The sequence below is a fragment of the Monomorium pharaonis genome, chromosome 10 (genome assembly GCF_013373865.1).
Source record: "Monomorium pharaonis isolate MP-MQ-018 chromosome 10, ASM1337386v2, whole genome shotgun sequence".
NCBI lineage: Eukaryota > Metazoa > Arthropoda > Insecta > Hymenoptera > Formicidae > Monomorium > Monomorium pharaonis.
This window is the reverse complement of record NC_050476.1, coordinates 481,070-505,825: the sequence shown is the minus strand read 5'-3', so window position 1 is coordinate 505,825 and position 24,756 is coordinate 481,070. Positions and strand designations below refer to the sequence as shown.

Genomic DNA, 24,756 nt, shown 5'->3' with positions numbered 1-24,756 from the left:
AAAATTAATAATATTTATTTTAAACAAGTAACATTTTCTAAATTATAGAAAATATTATCTACTTGAAATAAATACTATTTTTTATTAAATTTGTCATTAGTACTATTTAAATAACTATTTATTTGAATCAAGTATCCTTTTCTGTCAGTTCATTTGGTTACTGTATATTGGTTATTTCAATTGCTTCATTCATGTTAGATACATTCTGCAAATAATACCGGCTGCAACACTTAGTTAAAGTAATTATTGATCTTTTGTATAATCTTAAAAACCGCATGAATGATTCATGTTATCCGTCATAATAATTTATATTTCTAAATTGTTTATACTTTAATTATTCTTTAATTATACGTTATTATGAGCAAGGATTTATAATTCTATAATGTATTCAATAGAAAGTTTTTATAAATTTATTAATAAAGCTTACTATTATTATCAGTGTCATTTCTCCATATATTTTGAAAAAAAAAAACAAAACAGTTTTTTTTTTCGATTTAATTTCTCTGAAAAATTGAAAACGCTATTGTGACTGCTTTAGCAATATATGCATTATTGTTATATTTTTCTAGAAATTTAAAAAAATGTTAGTATTTTATTTTGTCACAGTTGTATTTCTCGGAAAAAATTCGTTTTTTTCTTCGACTTTTTTGCAAAAAATTAAGATGTCTATTCTCAATAATTTAATATAACATAAACTTTATTGTAAAACAGTATAGCAATTCTGTTTTTATATAAAAGCAGATTTAAATTCTTTAGTACATATGCATGTAGCGAAAAGAATTAAATTGTGATTTTTATATGAATTGGAAATGAAAGTAGCCTAATTAATGGCTAGTTGTTCGATAATGTATGTGAGTACCCTTAAAACATTGAAATTCTCACAAAAACGTATATTGGCATTTTCATCCCCAAGAGAGAGAAAGTTTCCCATAGAGAAACCCCCAACGATAAATAATGCATGCTGATTTGCTCCGCTCTATGGCGATTTAATTTATACGGACCGTGACAGCGAGACGAGACAACCGAACAAAAGAGATTTACATAAATTTCGCTTTCATGTTCCTTGTAACAATTCAGCATTTTCCGAGATTGACGCTATTGATATATAAATTTCTTTAAATATTTTTATATTATGGCGTACAAGAAAATTAACGTCAAGGATAATTAGAAAGGTAAATAAATGTAATTATCGCACGATCATTTTAACGCGATAATTTACACTTCGCATTAGGATATAAATATTGAAATATTCATTATCACTATCGTGGGAAGGGGTTAGATTAATATCATCAGAAAAGAGCTTACTGTATATGTTTACATGCCTAAATAATCAAATTTATGATATTTTATGCTAAGAGAAAAGTATTTTATATTTGTGATACTTATAATTAAAGACAATTATATTTATAAATCCATTCTTAAGTTTGTTACTGTAGTAATAACAATACACAATGTGTTATAAAAAATTTTAAACACAGTTGACATAAAAATGATTATAATTTATAATCATCCGTATTTAAATTATGGTAATTGCAATCATTTTCTTTGTCAACATAACACATTGTACGTCATTATTACTAATATTACAGTAATAATCATAAAAATTAAATTCCTATATAACTAGAATTATTTTAACATTCAATTATAATTACAAATACCAAATACTTTTCTCTCAATGTATGCATTACTGATCGCTAACCGCAAAAGAAAATGATTAAAATGAAAAACATACCAAGTGATATCATCATGTGTATTTCTTTTTCATTAATCGTATTATTATAAAATATTAAGTATGAACGTGCACAGTTTATACAGCAATTATCTAGAAAAAATTAATTACACCCGCAATTGTTCTTTTCGATACTATAAGAATTCATGTTGATTAAGTAAACCTTAAACTTTAAACGGTCACTAATAGGAAACTTTATGAATCAGTCTCGCGCAAAAGCGCGCTTTCTTTGACCGTTTAAGGAATTACTTTCTCGTACAACGCACAGGAGTGCGTGCTTGTTCGACACGCATCGCGGAGTGGCCAATTTTTATTTCGACTCGGCATAATTGCGGGGGCATTAACTCGCACATTAACTCAATTTCGCCGCCCCTTCCGTCGCATTGGCGCGTCGCAGATTAACGTACAGCCCGGGAACCGATACCACACGAGAGCGCCGTGCAAATTGTGTGCGAAAGTTTCGCGAGGAACACCTGCAAAGACGGGGATCTACGCGAGTGGAGGAGTCCATGGTTCCACGCGTAAAATTTATGTTGCGTGAAGCAACCGTCCTCGCAGAGGCGCCTTTTCCCTCGTGAGAAACGGCTGCGACGGCGATCGTCCGTAACACGTCGAAGCGTAAAAAAGTTTTACGAGATAATTGTAATATCCGTAAATAATATACGAAGGTATGCCGGCGAATCCACTCGCAACGAACTTGAAAAAACGGGAGTAAACGTATCTATCGCTAAATATTAACCCCTTACTCGCAACTTGGTGCGACGAATAGTAACACTGTTTTAAACAGTTTAAAATTAAATTTTTTTTACTTTAAACAATTTAAAAAGTAAAGAATAATCAAATAATAAAAATAAGCAATTTATTAAAAAAATAAATTATTTAAAATAAAATTATGTTATAAAGAAAAGAGTAAATTTTATTCTTGCTTTTGAAAAATTCGTTTTTAGCACATTTTATATAGAAAAAAGTTATGAAATATTATGATAAAAGTTACGTATAAGCTATGGATCTTTAATTATTTAAGCAAATAATGTTTTTATGAGTATTAATACTTGTTGTCAGTATTAATCAGTACAATGTTTAGCTTCCAAAAAATAAGAAAACGAGTATTACTAGTATTGATGGCCATTCTCTATAAAATAAACTATGAAACAAAATTTATAATATTGCTTATCTATTATTTTTTGTATTTTTGCAATACATCTTGATATGATTTATATTATTCGATGCTTGTATTTCACACAACATGTTATTGAGTAGCTGTAACTTATAACTATTGTACTTTTTATAATTGCATGCATGTAACGTTACAGTCACCGCTTTCTGATGCTTTTTACCATTCCATAAAAGTGCATACGCTTTATAATCCCGGCAGCCGACGCTTATTATGCATTTCATAAACGTTCAAATTTCCGTTGGCACGTTTTCAGGAAATAGTCGACCGACAGAATCCTTTGAAGATATTTCCTTTCGAAAGCACTGACTTCCGGATCGAGAGCCCTTCACGAAATCGAAATTGAAGGACGGGAAAACCGTGAACGAAAGGGGGACATTTCCTGTGTCAATAGGGCTTCTCATAAACGCATAGTCATTGATATTAATGAAAATATTAATTGCGTTATTGAATAGTCGATACTGATGTAAGAATAGGAAACTCTAAAAATATCAAAAATAAAAATTGTAAGACAGCTACATTTTATTTTATTGGGTAAATTACACACACATTTCTTTATTTTATTTCTTCACTTGTTATCAATGGGTAAAAAAAAATTATACAACTTGGCAACGTTAAATAGATTTAACATTTTAATTATATCTCGCGATTTAATTGTAACAGATAATTCTACTATGCAAATATTATTATTCATTAATTTCAATTTGCTATATTTTAGTTTGAGTAATGTATAATAATCAAAATCAAAAAATGCTGTGCGTTTTGTCCGTTTTTTCTCACGATAGGTTTATGTCTTTCTCAGTGAAAAATCAATTCGACTTATCTCATTCACAGAAATGACAATGACGATAACGTATCAATTGACAAGTAATAAAATAAAGAGGATAGTAAATTTTATCAAATGCTAATACGCCGATTGTATAAATTTCATTGGGTAAGCTGTATTTCGTTCACTACGTGTAAAAGAAAATTACACTGTTAAGCAAATTTAACATTTAAATTAAATTTCGCCAGGTAATTATAACAAATAATTCATTGATTTACCTTGAACAACTACCCTTAATTAAAAAAAATAGTTTATTTGCTGCAATAACATAACTAAAAAAAGTTTATTTTAGAGTTTGCAGAAATTCCAATAAAAATTCAATGAATAAAGAAAGAAGTGTAACATACTGAGTAATAATTTTTTTTCTTTACCTTACCTTTGTTACACAAAAAAGTTGATTTGAAAAAATTATATTATAAAATTTTAATAATTTAAAATATTTACACTAGAAAACTTTTGTTGTTATATCATTGTTGCAACGATTGTGTAAGAAAAAATATATAGAAAATATAAAAATGATTTTATATTAATTGGCCTTTGAACGAATAGAAATTACGTACTTTTCATGTAAAATTAAATTTTTGTATCGATCGAACGTTTGTTAAAATTGTTTCTACTTAATGGGATTATATTTTTCTGAACATCTGCGCTGTATATCAACTTTTGAAACATAAGATCAGCATGATCATCGTTTAAGGTCTTCTTTATGTAACCATGACCCATTACTTCCATGCTGGGGGCACGTGAACCATATGGTTTGTGTGATCGATTATGCACGCGTTGACGATCAAGCTATCAAATTCGCGAAACTTAAACTTTGCATGCGCGAACAGTTACTTGTCATACTTGAATGGCTTCGTGGGAAACAAATTATACGTTACGCCTCCATCATTTTTCTTATGAATTTTTATCGTTTCATATCATTTAAATAAAAATAAGGTAAAAGTACTTGAAAAGTATGTTATAAACTGTAAAACATTTTATGAATATGCATAACAAAATATTATATAACATTTCAATGCGTAAAAAATTACATATCTAGGTAACATTAAATAGATGTAATATCTTATTTAAATCTTGCGATTTGATTATAATAGATAATTCTACTGTTAACAGATATTAAAGAAAGTTTTTTAATATTAATTTATTTATAAACTATGTGATTTATTAATTTCTGGAAGCTACTCATTAATTTCTGAAGACTATGACTTTTGAGAGAGAGAGAGAGAGAGAGAGAGAGAGAGAGAGAGAGAGAGAGAGAGAGAGAGAGAGAGAGAGAGAGAGAGAGAGAGAATATTTGTTAAACGTGATTAATTAAAAGAAACATATTCTAATTGTATTCTTGTGTGTTCTGTTGCACAATAACTCAATATACATTTCATTAATCAGAAATATAAGAGAATGAAAAAAAACTCATTAGGTGCACAAAGTGTTTAATTATAAGATTAATTTTTAAAAATTAGCTTGCAACGTTGGAGTAAGAGAAAATGGCGTTACCATTTCAACCGTTACTCGAAAATGAGAAACGCTTCGTGAAAAATTGCATTCGCATAATTTGTGAATTCGTCCGAGGTGTTCAAGTATTGTTCATTGTGTGACAAGCTGCACCTGCAGTTTTACGATTGTAAAAGCGGAAGAACTCCCCCATGTGCATGCTTCACCTGTGCTTTTCTGTTCTCAAACGTACGCAAAGCGTGATAAAAGGACAATAGATGTATGTCAGAAGTAGCATTTATCTGCATAAAAATCAGCATTTAAATGTGTGAATGCATATTTGTTTATACATATTATATATTTACATATTTATATATTTTTTATACAATTAATAATATGTCAATCAAATAATATTAATTATTGTTATTGTTATTTAATTTATGCTATAGAATAAATAATTTCATAGAAATTACAGTTACGTCTTTTATAAAAAATTACTAGCACAATTTATTAGCCCAATATTGGTCCAATATATCCTAACTATTCTATTAGCCAAATAATATACACTACTCTGATAAATTATAACTAATTTGAAAAAAATATTATTTCTAATAGACTTATTTTAATTACTTCAACAGATTTAATAAATATATGTAATTAAAATGAGTTTTTGTCAGAAATTGATTTTATAAGTATATACAAAATGTGTGTATAAGATTTTATGTTTAATTTATAATATTTTATTTTATTTTAAATTAAAGATGTACTATAAATATATCTACATAGATTATTTTAGAATGTATATGATGATATAAATTACTAAAAAAGATTGATTTAAAAAAATTTTTTATTGATAAATTGTAACGAGTGTTTTATCAACATAAGATAGCGTTATATGCTGTCTTTTCTCGATCTAGATTTCTAGCTCTTTTTTACTGCAATATCTTCTTACGATAATACTTGATAATGTTGTTTTACGTGCATGCTTCTTTGATAAAGATTTACTCTAACTTATCCTATAATGTATATCTTTTTCACGCAAGATGTCACTACAATATCATTTTCAATTTGAGATATAAAGAAGGCCGAAACGTCAGGTTAAACGAAAGACGTATGTTAAATTACGTTCGTGATTTATATCTTTTATTACTTTTCTACTGTTTAATTCATAACAAGTTGTCGAGGCTCTTTTTTTCTTTCTTCCTTTTTATTCGCCTTTTTAATAAGAAAGGCGTATTAAAATGTTTAAAATGGAATTGTTACAATTATTTAAAGGGATACTAAATAACTATCACACTTGATCGAGATCGACAATGTAAAATCATTTATACACAAGATTTTGTATGTAATATGCAAAGTATAAAAACGCAAGATTGTAGTCGCAAGTTATGTCATCTTCTCCAGATGTAAAAGCGGATGTCAAAAATGTAAAGACTTTAACTCATGGTCAATTAGGAAACAACGGTCATTAAAATAAAAAGACAAAGAGAAAAGATAAACTATCTGTTATAATTAGACGTATGGAGATATGACTTTCTTGGTCTCAAACAACAGAATGATGCCGGATGACATCATACCTATATATGTTATACATATATTATTATACATAATTAGGTAATATATCATTTACATAGCAAAAACAGCAATTTTTTCAAAGAAATAAATTTTTCAAAAAAAAAATTGACAAGATGATATATATATACATATATGTTTATATACATATAATATATAACTTGATATTTATATGTTGTAAAATGATTTTTTTTTATAGAGGTTCTAATTTTTATTGCCAGATTAAAGAAAAATAATATTATTATATATTTAACGAAAAATGATAATTTGCATATATTGAGACTTTTATTTAAATTTGTTGAAGGCATATCATCTAAAATCGATTTTAATAATAACGCTATATAATTTGATTGTCACTCGCTAATTGTTCAATTCCCAAGACAATAGAAAGTCAAACGGTTCAATTGCATTACCTGAGATTAATCGGTATTTTCAACACGATATCGTCTCGAAAGTTTCCTCGACTAAGTGAAAGTTACTGTTTCGTGCAACAAGAAAAAGTCTATCTGTTTTAAGAAAAAAAGCTCCGAATCTCTCTTGTATAATAAATACTGTTATACTCTAGAAATTAATAAAAATAAAATATCATATAATAATATTATGTACATACTTGCTTTAGTTAATATTCAAAGATATGGCTTTATTATTAAATATTATTTAAAGATATATCATATTTAAATATAATATTGTAATAACTATTTAAAAAATCAATTATTTTTAAAATAATATAATTTTTAATAAATGTTCCGGCATTAGAAATAAAATAGCTTTTCAAATAGTTATGCAAAACTGCAGGATATTACAATTTCATGTTTGAACTGTAAAATTGCGCAACTATTCGCAAACCAAGCAGACGCATATGTACAGATATCAAGGTGGAAAACGGCACCCACTACTGATAAATTTATCATTCGCGTCTATTTACAACTGAATCAATAATCGATACCTTGAGTGTACCTCGCGTGCAGACGCAATCATGCACCCGCATTGTGGAAACGTGACTCTGAGGTGTTTTACATTGCCCCTCCCGTCCATTTCATTTCAGATGTTTCGTGCAAATGTCAATTGTCTTAAGAACCTTAAGAACTTCTTGTAAGAACTTGGCTAAAAATATTTTAATAATCTTTACTTAAAAGATTGAAAAGACAGACAGAGAGAGAAAGAGAGAGAGAGAGAGAGAGAGAGAGAGAGAGAGAGAGAGAGAGAGAGAGAGAGAGAAAGAGCTTTGAACAGGTATCCAAAGATTTGTAAGAGAGGCAAATAAGCTATGAACAATAGATTAACACTGACTAATCCTTCTAATTCTTCGAAAAAAAAGAAAAAATAATATTATCAAAATATAGAGAGAAGAAAGTGATATCATGACGTCCATTTACATTTTGTACAATAACTTTATTAATAATAAATAATATATTTGAAATTGAAAATTTTTGTTGGAATTCAGTTAAAAATCAACATTATGGTTCTCTAAAAAAAGCAATTTGGAATTGTTCTTGCTCAGAAAGGTATTTCAAGTTGGGACAATTTGGTCTTGGAAATGGACGCGACAAAAGAGACTGTTGATTTCTTTTACTCTTTTCCGATATTTTTCTCATCACTTTCGTTCTTGCTGGGCTATTGCCGAATTTATTTGTATCGCACTAAACAACAGAGTGTGAATAATTACCGAAAATGTTCCTATTGTCGATAACCCGGGGCCGGCTTACCTGAGATTGCAGAGAGAGATTTACATATCCAGGGTAAAAAACTGCCCGGGTAAAAATTTCTGTCTATACCCCTTTGTGCAACATCGCTGTTATAAGGCCTCCGCTATTATGTGACGATATTTATTTTGTTGCACAAAGATGGCTTTTGTGGATTTTACGTTGTCTGCTCCTAACACTTCTCTGTCAAAAATAAGAGAAGCGTTGAGAATTTACAACAATTTTTTGATAGTTTATACGCTTTTAAAATTTATAAAAAATTCTTACACAATGTCGTTTGTTTTGAACATTTTCGGTATACTTGTAAAACGTATATAACGTTACATGAAAATTTTGAAGTAATGTCTCTTCTTCTTTTTCGTATGCAAACGTTTTTCAAACTGCAACGTGCAATTTCACGCTGCAACGTTGCAATTTCTACTCTCCAAATTCTGTACTAATGTTTCTAAATTCTCAAAGAACTGTCAAAAATACTTATGTAAATGCTAAGTAAACGTTCATAAAACTTTTTGTCAGAACAAGAGTAATTGTTCTTGCTGTAAAATCTATTTTTTTATCTACATACCAGTCTCTCTATAGTTTTATACTAACGGCTTTTTTAGCGTATCATATTTATTTTTTCAGAAGAGATAACATCAACATCGCGAACCATTTTATTATAATTTCAGTAAAATTTAATATAATTTTATTAGAATTTAATATTTAAATGTCCATAATTATCATGTTAAAAAAAATTCTAAGTACAAATTTTCTCTGCATACAAGAATTTGTTATTTTTGTTAATATATCATATGTAATGTTATTAACTGCGCTTTAACAAAGAATACCTTTTTTGTTATCAGCAAGTTAATAGTCTATGAAAAAAACATTTAAATAATTAAATATTTTAAATCTTATATATGTTTTCTCTTTCTCTCTCTGTCTCTCTTTCCCCCCCTTTCCTCTTTATTCTTTTCTTTACCTCTATACTTTATAACTTGGCTAACATACAATACGACTTATAACCAAATATGTTATTAACTAAACATTGCCGATTGCAAAGCAACAGATAAACAGCGTACGTGTTACGTTTTACATCCGTTTTTAAGATTGCGACCGGTATGACCGGCAAAAAGGTTACCATTTCCGTGCCATATGAATACACATGCATATATACATATATACATATTTATGTATGTATTATGTATACTTCGTCCTTACATATGTATATATCTTTCATATGTCTGCATATTGTATATGTACAAACATATTTTTCGAACTCGCATAATTGCCTTCATGTTGATATTCATTTAGAAGTACTATGTATCATATCTCAAAGTATTACCAAAATTTGTAAATGTCATAGATTGTTCTATTATGTTCTATTGTATTATGTCTAAATATTTGTATAAAATTTGAAAATAATTTGATTATTAATGATGTTTTGATTCTATAATACTAATCAAAAGTTATCAAAACGAAAAAAACTGCAAACTTCTTAAGTTTATTTTTTGAATAATAACTTTTAACTTAAAATTTATACATTATTTTATAGCTAGGAAATTCAAGTTTTATCGCTAAAATGTACTAAAGGTTCAAAAGTGTATTTAATTTACTGTAATAAATTTTCTCAGATTAAAAAAAAGAAAACAATTTATCAATTAGAAAATGTTTGAAAAAAAAAGTTTGGAGAAGAAGAGAAAGAAAGATAAAATTGAGAGGAACAAAGAAGGAGATTCTATGCAGAAAGAGGATACGCGCGATAGAAGAGAAAGAAAAAGAGAAAGAGAAAACAATGTAGTGAAGGAACTGGAGAATAGAGACAAAACAATACAGAACCAGGAGAGGAAAATAAAGAGAGACTCACGAGATATACAAGATCTAAATGGAGGAAATATTAAGGTATCTGAAGGAGAAAGAAAAGAAAGGAAGGATGATAAAAGTAGTGAGGTTCAGACTAGGCAATGAAACGAGGGAAGATATTGGGATAAGGAGAAAGAGAGAGAGAGAGAGAGAGAGAGAGAGAGAGAGAGAGAGAGAGAGAGAGAGAGAGAGAGAACTTGTAGAGGTATGATTTGGAGACATAGGAACATATGCTGGAAAATTATAAGAGAAGAAAAACAGAGAAAAAAAATATTAGGAACATAATATATGGATTGAGAGAAAAGAAAGGAGAAAAAGAATGGATGAATAGATAGAAATAAGCAAGAGGAATTGGATAATTGAATCGAAAGGAACAGAAGTCAAGAGAGAAGAAGAAAGTTGAGTAAAAAATCAAAAAGTAAAAAAGTAGGAATAGGAAAAAAAGAAATATAAAATATTAAATATAAAATGTTGAGTATTAATTACAAATAAATATAAAAAGTTATTTATAATTGTGAATGTAGAAGTCATTGTAATACTAAATATATAATATATAATTTTTTTCATTATTTTATAATGAAAAAAGGAAAGAAGTGTAAAACTGTAAAATTAGAAATTTGTTTTTGTACCGTAAATGTGAAAAGTGTCAGATAAAAGATTTGCATTAAAAATTGAAAATCCATTAAAACGTTTTGTTAATGACTTTTTTACCAATGAATAATAAACAACGATTAATATCTCTTAAAGATCACTTAGGATCATATTAAAATATGTCAAGACGCTCGAAAGTGGTTCCCTTATACTAAATAATTACTGTATATAATAAAGCTCCCTGCTTCTTTTTCTACAATTTTTATTGCATTATAAAAAAATTATTTCAATATATTGGCAATTGTCATTGTATCCATAAAACTATTCTTCGGAAGAACATCACTTTTCTTTTTGTTGTGTGCAATTGATGAATTGATTAAGAACAGATGTGCTTGTTATTAGAGCGTTCCCAAAACATTACGCTTGTTCGCAATGATAAACGACGTGTATGAGCGATATCGTTAATCATTCGTGATTATAGTAGCGAGACATATTTCGCGGTGATATACCATTTCGCATTACAAAATTGCATGTAGGCTTTCTCAATTTCCGTAAATCTTTAAAATAAAATTAAAAATAAAATTATTTTATACATTAGTAATTTAAAGAACTTAGTTTTTAATTTTTCATTTTCAAGTTCCTAAGTGAGACAAGCGTAATTACTAATCGTTTCCGTATAATAACACGTTTCTCAGATTCTCTAACAAAAAATTTCCGTATAATAACACGTTTATGATATTAAAAATTATATTAAAATATAGTAAATAAACATATATATATTAATAAGATAATATAATGCTACTTATTTTTATTTAAATCGATATAGAATTCATAAAAAACTATAATTATAATAACAAAACAACTTATATATAATTTTTGTATTATTCATTTATAAGATATAAGTGGCATACTCTACTCGAAAATCAAAAAAATATATGAAGCAAATTTTATAGTAAAAATTATCATAGTATTAAACTACTATGGTATAATTCTTTGAAATTTCTTCTCATGGTCAGCAACTACTATTGTACATGGTATTTTTACTACGAAATTTTTTCCGTGTAGAATTTAGCATATTCAGAAAAATTCGCAAGTCATTTGTAAAACTGACTTGATCGTATCGCTATTCTTTATTCATCTTCTTTTCTTCCAGTTGCACGTTGAAAACAGGGTTCGTTAAATTTCTTTATCGGCAAAGAAAAAAAACTATTTTCAGTGTCAGTCTTTGCCCGACCAGTGCAAGCTAACCATTGCTGCACTTAGAGCTTCGGTCTGACATCAAAGAATTAAATTGATATTTGTAATCCTTTTTAATCAAACATTACGACTAGTGAACAGTGCACTTAAAACTTTAATATGACGACATTGAACAATTAAGTTGTTTCTACATTCTTGATTGTTTCATTTCAATCCAACATCACGTTTGATATTAGAAACTCAGCTAGTGAACAGTGTATTTAAAACTCTGTAATAACATAAAATTAAGACTATTCTTGAGTGTCTATTTCAATCTAAAATTAGTTTGATTATAGAAATCTGACTAGTCAGCAGTCCATTTTAAATAACGGATAGTGAATAATAATAAATATTAGTAAAAAAATTGCATAAAGAAGTAATATGAAAAAATCTTATTACAATACCATTTATGCAATTTATTTTGCATTATTAAAAGTAAGTTTAATTATCGATTTGATTTATTGCAATAATTGATTATTGCATTAGTAACTGAAGATGTGAAAGGTTACAAAAGATTATGAAAAATTTTGGTTATTTGGTATATTTTATATTAGTAATCTAATTATCTATTATTCATTCGATCTCTTGGTTATATCAGATTAATTGAGGTAACGATGGTAGCGATCACAATGAGTTATGCGTTTGCTTTCTGTGTCGGAGACCCGAATTCAAATCCCGAATAAAATTATTTGATTTTTATTCGATTGCTACATCTCGGAAGACAACAATCGAGACTATCTTGTCCAGAAAAATTCCTCTAATTAGGCCGTTCGGAATCAGCGTTAAACTTTAGATTCCGTATATCTGTGTAAATTGTAGATAGCGCACATCACGCCGAGGGATTGCCTACGATCGTTACGGTCATATATAGAAGAGGTAACGAAGAATAACAAACGCGAAGTCGATAATAATGAAGAAGACTTACCAGAACCTCAATCAGAACATCAACAAACTTGTCAAGCTTCATTAGAACAACAAACCTTATCCTATTTTATTTGTGTTTGTATACATTTATGTACATACACGAAAAAAATTTGTAAAATTTACTTATATACCATAGTAGATACGGACTATAAATAGAAATTTTAGAAAATTAAACCATAAGTAGTGTAAATAATATAGTAATTTGATAGAAAATATAAAAATTTTCATAAATCCTTCTTTGGTCTGCGCTTACGCTTAAATATAATCTCTTCCTTATATACAAAACAATGATTATTAAATAGAATATATTGGTTTCAATTTGATATCTATTAATATTTGATACTATCTTTTCTCTATATAAATCGTCAATTATGCGCATTTTTTACGCGGACCTCCTCGCGTTGAGGAGTTAGTCGATATGAAAAAGGAAAAAGCGATTCCAAAACGCATAATATACTCGTGAGGAAACAGATAAATGCCTTCCTGTCTTATATAGCACGGAAATCGTAGACGTAAAAGGTAGGTTTAAAGGTATAATATAATCATGCTGTGAAGAGATGTTAGAAATACGAGAACAAGGTAGATTAAATTCGGCCACTTCTATCAGTAATAAAATTATATGCTCCGCGCATGAATAAGCCGATTAGATCACATATCTAGCGAAACCTTACGTTGATTGGAGAGATATGCCAATAAAAATGGATATTATGGCGTAAACACTTTTGAAATTTTTGTTTTCGAGAAGTAAAAATGCATATAGCTTAAAAAGGTAACTTTTTATTCATTCCATACATATATATCTTTTAACACAAAAACTTTTAACGTTGCCAAAATATTTTTCAAATAATGAGTAATAAACAAAAATTAAGCAATAAAAACCATAATTTGTTCTTTAAAAAAAATTCTTTGTAATATTGATAAATATTGGTGTAGAAAAAATTGAGAAAGAATAACTATTTCAATGTAGTAATGAATGACATTGTCATATTTTCACTCAGTATAACATACCATTTAAACGTAACAGTTATCTTCTAACAAAGAGTTTTTGACCTATACGATAAAAACTTATATCAGGAACAAATTTTTTTTAATGCAGGAATACTTCATACATATATTAATCATACACTTATTCTCAAGAATTAATGAAAAATTATATTTGATTAAATCATATTATATGAGCGGACTGGAGAATGTTTTTAAAAAAAGTCAGAATCTCGATGCATAATTTTGTAAACTACATATCTCTATCAGGAAGATACGTTAGAAGATTAACAATATTTTTGTACTTTTTCACGTCATCTTTCGCTAACTCGATAATTCGTTTCTCCACAAGAAATCGGAAAAATTCTTTACATTTTGAGTGAAATAGACTCATAACTTGTGATTTATTCAGCATTTGTAATTGCTATAGAAGAGCATAAGGAAAAGAAAAATAAGACTGCATAAGTTAAGAGAGATTTTCTTAGGCTTGGTAATAACAATAAGGACATAATAGTTTAATGGTAACAGGAAAGGTATATTTTTACAAGAAATAAAATTTAAATTACAATCGTCTTTACGCTAGCCGTGCCTCTTCGCGACTGACTCGTGACCGGAAAAATAAAAGAAGAGGACAAAATCAAATAAAGAGAAGCGTCGCACACGGCTAGACCGAGCGCGCCTAAATTACAAACGTCCTACACTATATAGCTTCTTAATTATATTCTTAAACCATGTCATGACGCACTTGTGCACATTTTTTTCCTCATATGTAGCGCACATGCGTCGATGACGCACTAATGGATAATAGAAATACAATCCGGTTCAGAGAGGATGGAGGAGTGATGGAGTAGCGGCGTGGAGGAGGAAAAGTCTCGAGAGAAGACAGACACGTGTAAGTGAGGAACAATAAAGAAAATGATAATGCAAATTTATGTAAAAAATTGCAGGCAAAAAGCAAAATTTAGATCAGCAAAATACAACAAGAAAGAAAATTGGAACAATAAATATAAAAACAGAGAGATACGATTGTTTAATACATGTTAGTTCGTCTGTTGTACAATTAAATTTTAAAACATAAATTGAATGATAAATCAACAGTTTATATTCGCTTCCCATTCTCATTTAGCAACAATTTTATTTATCGATCCATTTATCACTCTATTTTCGGAGTCGTGATTTGTTGAGTGCGAAAAACAATCTCTCTCTCTCTCTCTCTCTCTCTCTCTCTCTCTCTCTCTCTCTCTCTCTCTCTCTCTCTCTCTCTCTCTCTCTCTCTCTCTCTCTCTCTCTGTCTCTCTTTTCTTTTGATAATAATTTTAAAATATACTCTCATCACAAATTTTAGAAAAACTCATTATTATGTATTTAAGAAAAGAATGTATATTCTTTCAAAAAAAATAAAATTTTATTTAAAAAAAATTAGAATAAAAAAATTATTGTACTTAATATTTATGATTAAAATATTAAATTTACTAGTATTCAGAATCTTTTGAATAAATTTGAATTTATAGTAGAACTGCGAACATATAAATTTATAAAAATATTTGAGAGAAACACTAATATTTATTTAATTTACAGTGTTTATTCTGCACTTATAATTACGCATGTTTTACGCATATAATATAAGAAATAATTACTTTTTACCACACAGCTTTTTACATTGTAGTCTACATTCAAGTTAAACTTAGTTAATTTGTATTACGTTTGCGTCTTTTGTCGTATCTATTCTTGTCTTTTTATTTTTTTAATTTTTACATTTATTAGTTTTTCTTTATTTATTATATATTATAAATTTGATTCCTATTTTATATTTTATCAATTATGTATATTTTCAGCGCTTGAGAGAATACAGTTCTAGGGCATTTAAATAAATGACATATCTATCTATTTATTTAATATAATATCTATTTAATTTTTTCTTTTTCATAATTTTTCAATGTACATTGTATATACTTTTGCAAAACTTTTCTCAGTGAATGGTCCAGGGCCATTCGAGAAGTAAACCTTCGAGCAAAACAACTTTCAGACCCCGCAGTAACGTACTTTCACATTTGCGAGACCAAGGCATTGAATCGTCAGGAAACTCGTTTCGTATTAAGAGAAAGGGAAAGAAGGTAGTAGTGAGAGAGCAGAAGAAGGAGGACGAGAGAAAGAATGACGAAAAGAGAAAGGAGAGATAAAGAACAAACGGGATAAAGATCGAGATAAAGAAAAAAGATAAAAAGTAGAAACAGAAAGACAGAGAGAGAGAGAGAGAGAGAGAGAGAGGAAGCCAATTGCATACTTCTCGTGTACCAACGATTTTTTACTGCATAAAAAACATTTCTGTTTAAAAAATTTTAATTTATTTTCTCATATATATATATTTAATGTTAAATATATATGAGATTATATATATTTTTTTAAATAAAACTGTATAAAATTCTTCATATATGCATGTTATATCTACACTGAAAAAAAAAGTAATATATTCAATAACATATGTTATTGCGGGCTGCCAATTACAGATATACTCAATACAATAATATTGTATTGCGTTAATAGCAAATATTATTGTATTGAGTATTTTATGTAGTTGGCAGCCCGCAATTACATATGTTATTGGCTACATTACATTTTTTTTCTGTGTATTTAACACACACACACACACTCTCTCTCTCTCTCTCTCTCTCTCTCTCTCTATATATATATATATATATATATATATATATATCAAAATCAAAATGCATGCCAATCTTTGTACAATACCGCTAGCTTGTTACGTTCCTGGTCGTACTTGGAAATGGCCGGTCAAAGCGATCGTTGGCACTCCAATATTTAAAGAGCGATCTGTATTCACAACGTCCTCGTGTAGGCATTGGATACAGTGACCTAGTGACACGTGGAAAATCTTAGCGTCACGCCATTCCACGTAATTAGCATCAGCCGAACAGAATTGTCTTGTGATTGAAAGTTGTGAAGCGGATGCGCGCTATGGGCTAATTTTAACGATTGAGAGAGAAAGAGAGAGAGAGAGAGATATATATATATATATATATATATATATATATATATATAAGAGAAAGAGAAAGGGAGAGGAAAAAGGAGTGGAAGGAGAAAGGAAGAAGAAAAAGGAAAGAAAGAGAAAGAAGAAGAAATGGAGAGATGACAGGACTTTAGCATAATTTTTCCAGCGAATTTTTCCAGCGAATTTTTCCAGCTGAAAGAAACTCACGTTGCACCCTAACTAATATCGTATTAATCACATAAATGGTTATTCTTAATGTTGACAAATAAATTTCAATTAGATATCTATATTTTAACTTTCCAAACAAAGATTACCCATTCTGATATGCGTGTGAAACAATTAAATATATGGCTTTTATAAATATATTAATTTGGTGAAGCTTCTTGCACCACAGAATCTCACGTGATAAAATATAATACAACCGCGAAATAGCGATATCTCGGAGTGCGATTAAATACGTCGATCGATGTAAATAGCGCCTGAAATGTAATTTCCTCTTCGCACATAAGAGATTTCTGCGTACCGACAAGCCTTGAAAAATAAAATTTCCCAGTAAAAGTTTCAAGTTTCTAACGAAGTTTGTTACAGTGTAGAAATCAACGCAATAGGTCACAATAGGAACATAAAAAAAAATCAAGTAAAAGTAATGGTTGAAGAAAAGAAAAATATCAGCTCTAATTTATGACAACGCGGGATATGACTTGCATTTTTAATTTTACTTCAATTGAAAAGCAACAATAACTCTATAGAAGCTTATAGACATTTGTGCTATAAAAAACTGAACTTCTCCCCACACAGAACAAAATATCTAATAGATATCTAATAAATATCTACATATCTATATGATGTCCATATCTACTATGAATAACTAGTAGACATCTAATAGATGTCTTAAATATCTATATCTTCTGAATAACTAGCAGGGATATCTAATGGATATGCACACATTATCTACATATCTATGTCCAAACAGCTATCCATTAGATATCCATGCGTTGTCCACATATCCATGTCCATCAAATAGCTACCAAGGATATCTATTAAATATTCATGCGTTATCCACATATTCACGTCCACCAAAAAGCTATCAAGGATATCTATTAGATATCCACGCGTTGTCCACATATCCACATCCACCAAATAGCTACCAAGGACATCTATTAGATATCCACGCGTTGTCCACATATCCACGTCCACCAAATAGCTACCAAAGATATTTATTAGATATCCACGTGTTGTCCACATATCCACGTCCACTAAACAGCTACTAAAGATATCCATTGGATATTCGGTCGCCGCGCACTCGCCAGCCGAGTAGTGCGCGGTGTCGCCGATAGAGCGGCGTGCAACTCGGAAGTAAGATGCAACAACCACGCTATATAAGGATCACTCGCAGTGCAAGAAACAAGTTTAAAATTAGACTTCCCCAGCAACGAGGGTGTTTCTGTGGTAACTACAGGACCTCTCAGAGCATGCTTGACGGGCCTTCACCCACTTTTGATGATTTTTATGACATCCTCCCACACACAACGTAATATGTATTACATATCTAATGGATATCCATGAATATATAAAAAATATTCATTAGACATGCTATAAATATCCAAATGTCCGCAATATAAGATCTAGTAAATATCCATGGGATATATAGATCAATATCCAATCGACATCCATAGCAGTATCTAGTGGATATTTATGTAGATATCCACTGGATATTCTATAGATGTCGACTGGATATTGATCTACATATCCTATGGATATTTATTAGATTGCACATTGCGGACATCTGGATATTTATAGCATGTCTAATGGATATTTCCTATATATTCATGGATATCCCTAATATCTGTCGAGGATATCCATTAGATATGTAATACATATTATGTTCTGTGTGGGTCTGTGACAGCTGAACACTCAATGAATAATGACCTACATATATTTTTATCTCATTGGAATTTTTAAAATTCGACTACTAGATTTATTATAAATTTCTTCATTGTCAGTGTTTGTCACCAGTATAATCACAAACTGATTACCTAAATCATATCTGTTAGGTATCTTATCACATTGTCTTTGAAAATATTAAATTTATAAATTAGCATAATTAAAAATATAAAGAATCATTAACTGATATTGATTTTATTAATAGTTTATCAAAAAAGATCAAATATTTAATAATTAATAAATAGCAATATAATGAGATAAAAACGTTGAAATAAAACTAGTTTAAATATATTTTTGCAACTGATTTGACATATTTTCACACATTCATATCAATTTTTAGTTTCATTGTTATCATTTATCAGTCTTATATTAGTACTATTTATTGTAATAAAATTTGGATAGTAGTACTTAAGAAACAAATTTTATAAAAATGTTGATTTAATCTTTATAATAATTGCAAACATGTATATAAATATTATATGATATAATAAATGTAAAATATTATATGATACAAACTCTCTCTTTAATAAAAATATAAAAAAATAAAATTTCACGATTATTGTTATGAACTACATAAATGAGTTATATAATTGATCAAAAATTAACATCAATTATAGTAAATTTTTTAAGTGCTGTTAGCACATAGAAAATAAAATGTGGCTTGTTATTTTTTTTTTTCATATTACTCATTAAATTTATATTCTCATCATTAAGTGTTATTTATATTAAAGCTTTAAAATACTGATGAGATATGATTTTAGTAATCATTATGCATTTAAACTGGGAAAAATATCCTGAGTAAACTTGTAAAGTGCATTAGTAATATTATTTAAAATATTTGGTTGTTATAATAACAATAACAAGATTATAATAATAATCACAAAGTGTTTGGTAATAATTGTTAAACATTTTGTTATAATTATCTTACATTGATTTGAAACTATTTCATCAAAGCATTGAGTAATTTTTAAGGCTGGATTACTATAATCAAGCCTTTTTTTCAGTGCAGCAACTCTGTCCTATACAATATTTATATAACATTAATGACACTTGTCATTTAAAATTGCACACATGTCGTTAAAAATTGCAGACTGAAATCACTTGTAGTAAATTTGATTCAGAAATTTGTGACTGGCAATCATTGTAAGTGCAATTATCGCGTACAAATGACTCGTAATTTATTGTCTAAAGTTATTTGCGGGCGGGGTCAGAAAATCCCGCGACGTGCACCAAATTAGAAGTATTTCGCGCCGGTTGTCTTTATATTGGCACTGACACGTCGCGTTCCCCGTGAAGATCCGATTTCACTTGGCTCGCAGACAGGAAGATATTCCTCGACGAGGGCGCACGAGCCGATTCGAGATTTCTTATTACATTGTCATTTCTCACGGCGCGTAACGCTGACTGGAGACGCAAAATTAGTACCGAAAAGACAATCTCAAACAAATCCAAGCCATTCAGAAATTAGACAAGATCAATTCTACTTTTTCTGAGTTTCGTATCTTTTTCTGGATTTTGCACGAGATTAAAAAGCATGCAATTGCTAATTTTATTTTAAAAATTTAGTGTTAAATTAAAGCTAATATAATGGCAAAGACACAATATAACACAGTCAATCAGTTCATCTTTGTTTCATACGTCTCTGTTGGAAAATGTCTATATTCTATTTAGCAAAACTCATTTGTCATAATAAATTTTCAATAACTAGATACTATAATTGAGAAAAAAGCAGTTAAATTTACCGAAAACCTCTGTAGGAGGAAACTTCTACTGGTAACTCAAACAAGTGGTGGGACGTTGTTTCTACTTGGGTACCTTGATTGTTTTTATTTCGGCAACGAAGAGAGACATCGTATGAAACCATACGATGTTTTGATACAGAATAATTTTTGAATATCGACATTCAATTATAAAAACAATGTGTAATAGTCTAAAAACGATCAATAGAATATTAAAATGAGTCATTATGAGTTATGATAACATACTCGCTTAAAAACACGTGTATTTATAAGTTATTTTTTCTATACTTACGCTCAAATATGTCTGCGTATCGTGACATAGATGGCTAAGAACTTACAAAACCGTCCACGATCACTTTAACACAGATCTCTTAATTGTTTATTAAACTTTGTAGAGTGCAGTGAAACTTAGTACGCAGTCACAAACTCATGTTGCCGTTTGCCAAGTAAAAACTAACGCGGTGCCCAAGTAGAATTAGTAGAAACAACGCCTCCACCATTTACTTGAGTTGCTCGGTAAAATCTATCGAATTAGTCAGTAAAATTGATTTTTTAGGTGTTGGTTAGGAGCAGATTTCGAGGCAAGCATTCCCTCTTTTGCACTCCCTCTTTTGGCTGTTTTACATCCTTTGTTTTATATATAACCGACAAAATCTTTTTTAAACAATTTGATAATCTTAAACTTCAACAATATCATATATTTCTATTTAAATATTATAATAGCTATCTAAAGAACACAACGTGTAATATATAATTGCGATTTAAATATTATTATTAGTAAAAATTAATATTAAAAAAAATTTTTAATACTGTTATTTTCGATATTTATTTCTTTCAATTCATAAAAATAATTGAATAATAGCAATATATTTCTTTTGATAAGACAATATAAAATCTCTTGGCGTAAATAAGTTATATTTATATTATCGCTATATAATCCCATTTCAATATTTATATTTCACAAGATGGTCTCAAAATAAGAATATTCTTTTTTTGCTACGTTTTATTCAACAGTGTCGATCAATTGGTTTTTGAGATAAGAATAATTCAATAAAACTGAAACAATAACAATTCAACAACGAGATTTAATTTTATTTTTCATTAAGTATAATGGCGAGTAATAATCAATAAACGCTCTTATACCTTTATCAATTTGATTATTATTTTATATAATGTATATGTGTGTAGCTTTTCTATAAGATCTAGGTTTGTTCATTTACTGATAATTTTGTTAGTCTTTTCTTTCATCGAGGATGAATGGAACTTTTTCGACTCGTATTGGCCGATTACTTCCGTTCAGTTTAGTACTGCACGCTAAATCGCGTGGCCTGTTTTTTTAAATATAATACTACGTCGCGCAGTAAGTAAGAAGAGTTTTTCACGAAAGAACTCTGAGAGAGAAAGAGGGAGTGCGAGAAAATAACGTCATCATATACATTATCAAATCACGTTGCCACAAAGCAAGGATAAAAACCGTATGTCCGTTATATTTTACCAAATGTATTTGTGTGACCCGACGAGACGTGGTTGCTCGTCGGCTCGTGTTTTTTACATTGTTTAAAAATCGAGTTTCTATCATCGCGAACCCCTGACGCAGGAAAAGTGTTAGGACATTTGAAATTTTATTTGTTCTCATTCCGATCTCACAAGCGCGATTATAAATCGTCGTCTGGTTTCGGTACATAAACCTATTGTTTTCGTACTTTTTCGTAGGATCAGCGATCAGCTCGGCTCGGCTTGGCACGGCACGGCACGGCGCGAAAGGAGAATGGAGATTGTTACCGCTTGTGCTCTACAATGATCTAGAGAAGCCCAATAGCGTCTTCCATTGGCAAAAACTCGCTGGCACTAGCAGCACTGAGTGCTTAAAGTGTGTAGTAATGAGGAAGTTCTATACAATGGAAGACGCTATAAGACTCGCAAAGACTCAATAACATTCATGAGCGCGAATACACCGAGCTAAAATATTTTCTATAAGGAGGAGGATTGCCGTAAATTTCGATTCAACGCTATTGAATGCTATTTTTTACATTTATTTGAATTGCACGCAATTACTTTCGAACTTTCAACACAGCTAATTAGAATAAAACTAAATCTCTCTTAAATTGTGTTATTCACATATATATTATTGTTATCATCATTACCGTTCTACGCGTACAATTTCTTTATGTAAATAATTTGTTTCTTCAACGTTATATATCTCATTTCAATGTTTATACATTTTAAAAATATACTGTTAAGACAAGAATGTTTTTTCGTCATATTTTTATTTTCTAGCTTAAAGTATTTAAAAAAGTATAAAAAATTCGCAAAATATTCGTCTATATTATAATTTGTTTTATATAAATTAAATTTTGTTATTGAGTATTGTTAATTAAATTCCGATATATAAAGTTATAATTCGTGGAATCGGGTCAAAGTTGGAGGATGCAAAGATGAGACACTTCGATATGAGCTATCTGAAAAATTTCTACGCTCGGATATTCATGCGTTCGAGAAATTTCAAATTTCCGGATTTCTATTCCAATAAACAAACTGTGCAATTAAAGATATTTATCGGGCTAGAGTATGTACATAAATACAATTCTCGGTTGTAAAACATCTCGTTTGCGCGTGAGCCGAGAGCCGAGTTTCGGGCGGAAACTGTTTCACTTCGTACAGAGAAAGAGAGAGAAAGAGGAGGAGGAGGAGGAGGAGGAAGAGGAGGAGGAAAAGAAAAGAGTTCGTCGTGCGTGGCAGAGGAAGAGTCGCGTGAATTTCCACACGCTTTCGAATCAAGGAAACCCAATCGTCGGCGAAATAGAGCGCGTTGGTTGCGAAACGCGATCGTTTCCTAACCTCACGGACGATCGTGACCTATCGCGGTTCGTTGGTGACCGGGGGGAGGCGAGGGGGGGGGGCAAGCCACGAGCCACGACGGGGCATCGCGGACGCCCGCGAATTCAATCGAATCGAACGGCACTGCCGTGCAGTGATGCAAGTTTTCAGGACTAAGATGGTGCTATTGGTGGGGGCACGCACACAAATCGAGAGTCAGATTCGTGTCTCGACCACGGACACGACTCTCGACTTGTGTGCGTGCCCCCACTAATGGTACCATCTTGGTGCTGGCGGGTGAAAACTTGCATCACTGCACTGCCGTGTCGAGTTCGTGCGCGCCGGCGGAAACAACCGACCGTACGCTCGTCACGCGTCACGCGGCAGTTGACTTCGTCCAGTCCACAGCCGGAGCCTGATCTAGCTTGATCGCAATCAACGTGGTGGTGCTAGTGCTAGTGCGTGATAGTGGTGGAACGTGGTTCGAAGCGAATTGATAGTCACCGCATCGCAATACACATACTCGCAATATAACAAGCGGAAGAAGGAAGATCGAGGGAAAAAGACGCGCGAGAGACAGGAAGAGTGTGTATGTGTGTGCGTGCATGTGTACGAGGGAAAGGAGAGAGAGAGAGAGGGAGGTAGTGCTGCCACACGTATAGACCGTGTTAGTGTTGTACGATCGAGGCGAGCTCGCTTGAAAATAGGACGACAAGGCAGCAGCAACAACAGCAGCAGCAGCAGCAGCCATCACCTCTCCCGTCCCCGTCCTCCGCGCGAGGAAACGAACGCAACGTACATGCACTGACGACACGCGCGGCACGGACAACAACACATAACGACGACGACGATGACGGTATCATTCTCGTCACATGGAAAGTCACCATGTACGTGACGAGGGAGACGACGGAACGTGTGAAAAAGTGGCGAAAATCGTAAAGATAGTGACGCAGTGTCGTGCACGTCGGTGGCGATTGTAGCCCGCAGTATCTGCGGCGGCAACTGCGAGGACGACGACGACGACGACGACGACGACGGCGACGGCGACGGCGACGGCGACGACGACGACGACGACGACGAGAGGAGTAGCAGTAGAGGCAGTGGTGACAGTGACAGCGGTGTGACAGCGCGGAGGCGCTCCAATGGTGCTACCTCGGTGAGCGACCGCGTGGTAGAAGAGGAGGAGGAGGAGGAGTGGAGGAGGAGGAGGAGGAGGAGGAGAGGAAAAGAGGAAGAA

At 30.9% G+C, this 24,756-nt stretch overlaps 1 long non-coding RNA gene across 1 annotated transcript in view; it reads left to right on the top strand.

Annotated features, from left to right (window-relative positions):
- LOC118647696 overlaps positions 1–6,843 on the top strand; it is a 79,246-nt gene extending 72,403 nt beyond the window's left edge. The window contains exon 7 of the long non-coding RNA XR_004964856.1: positions 3,160–6,843. This is a non-coding gene — a long non-coding RNA (uncharacterized LOC118647696). The remainder of the gene's footprint in view (positions 1–3,159) is intronic.
- The last annotated feature ends 17,913 nt before the right edge of the window (positions 6,844–24,756 follow it).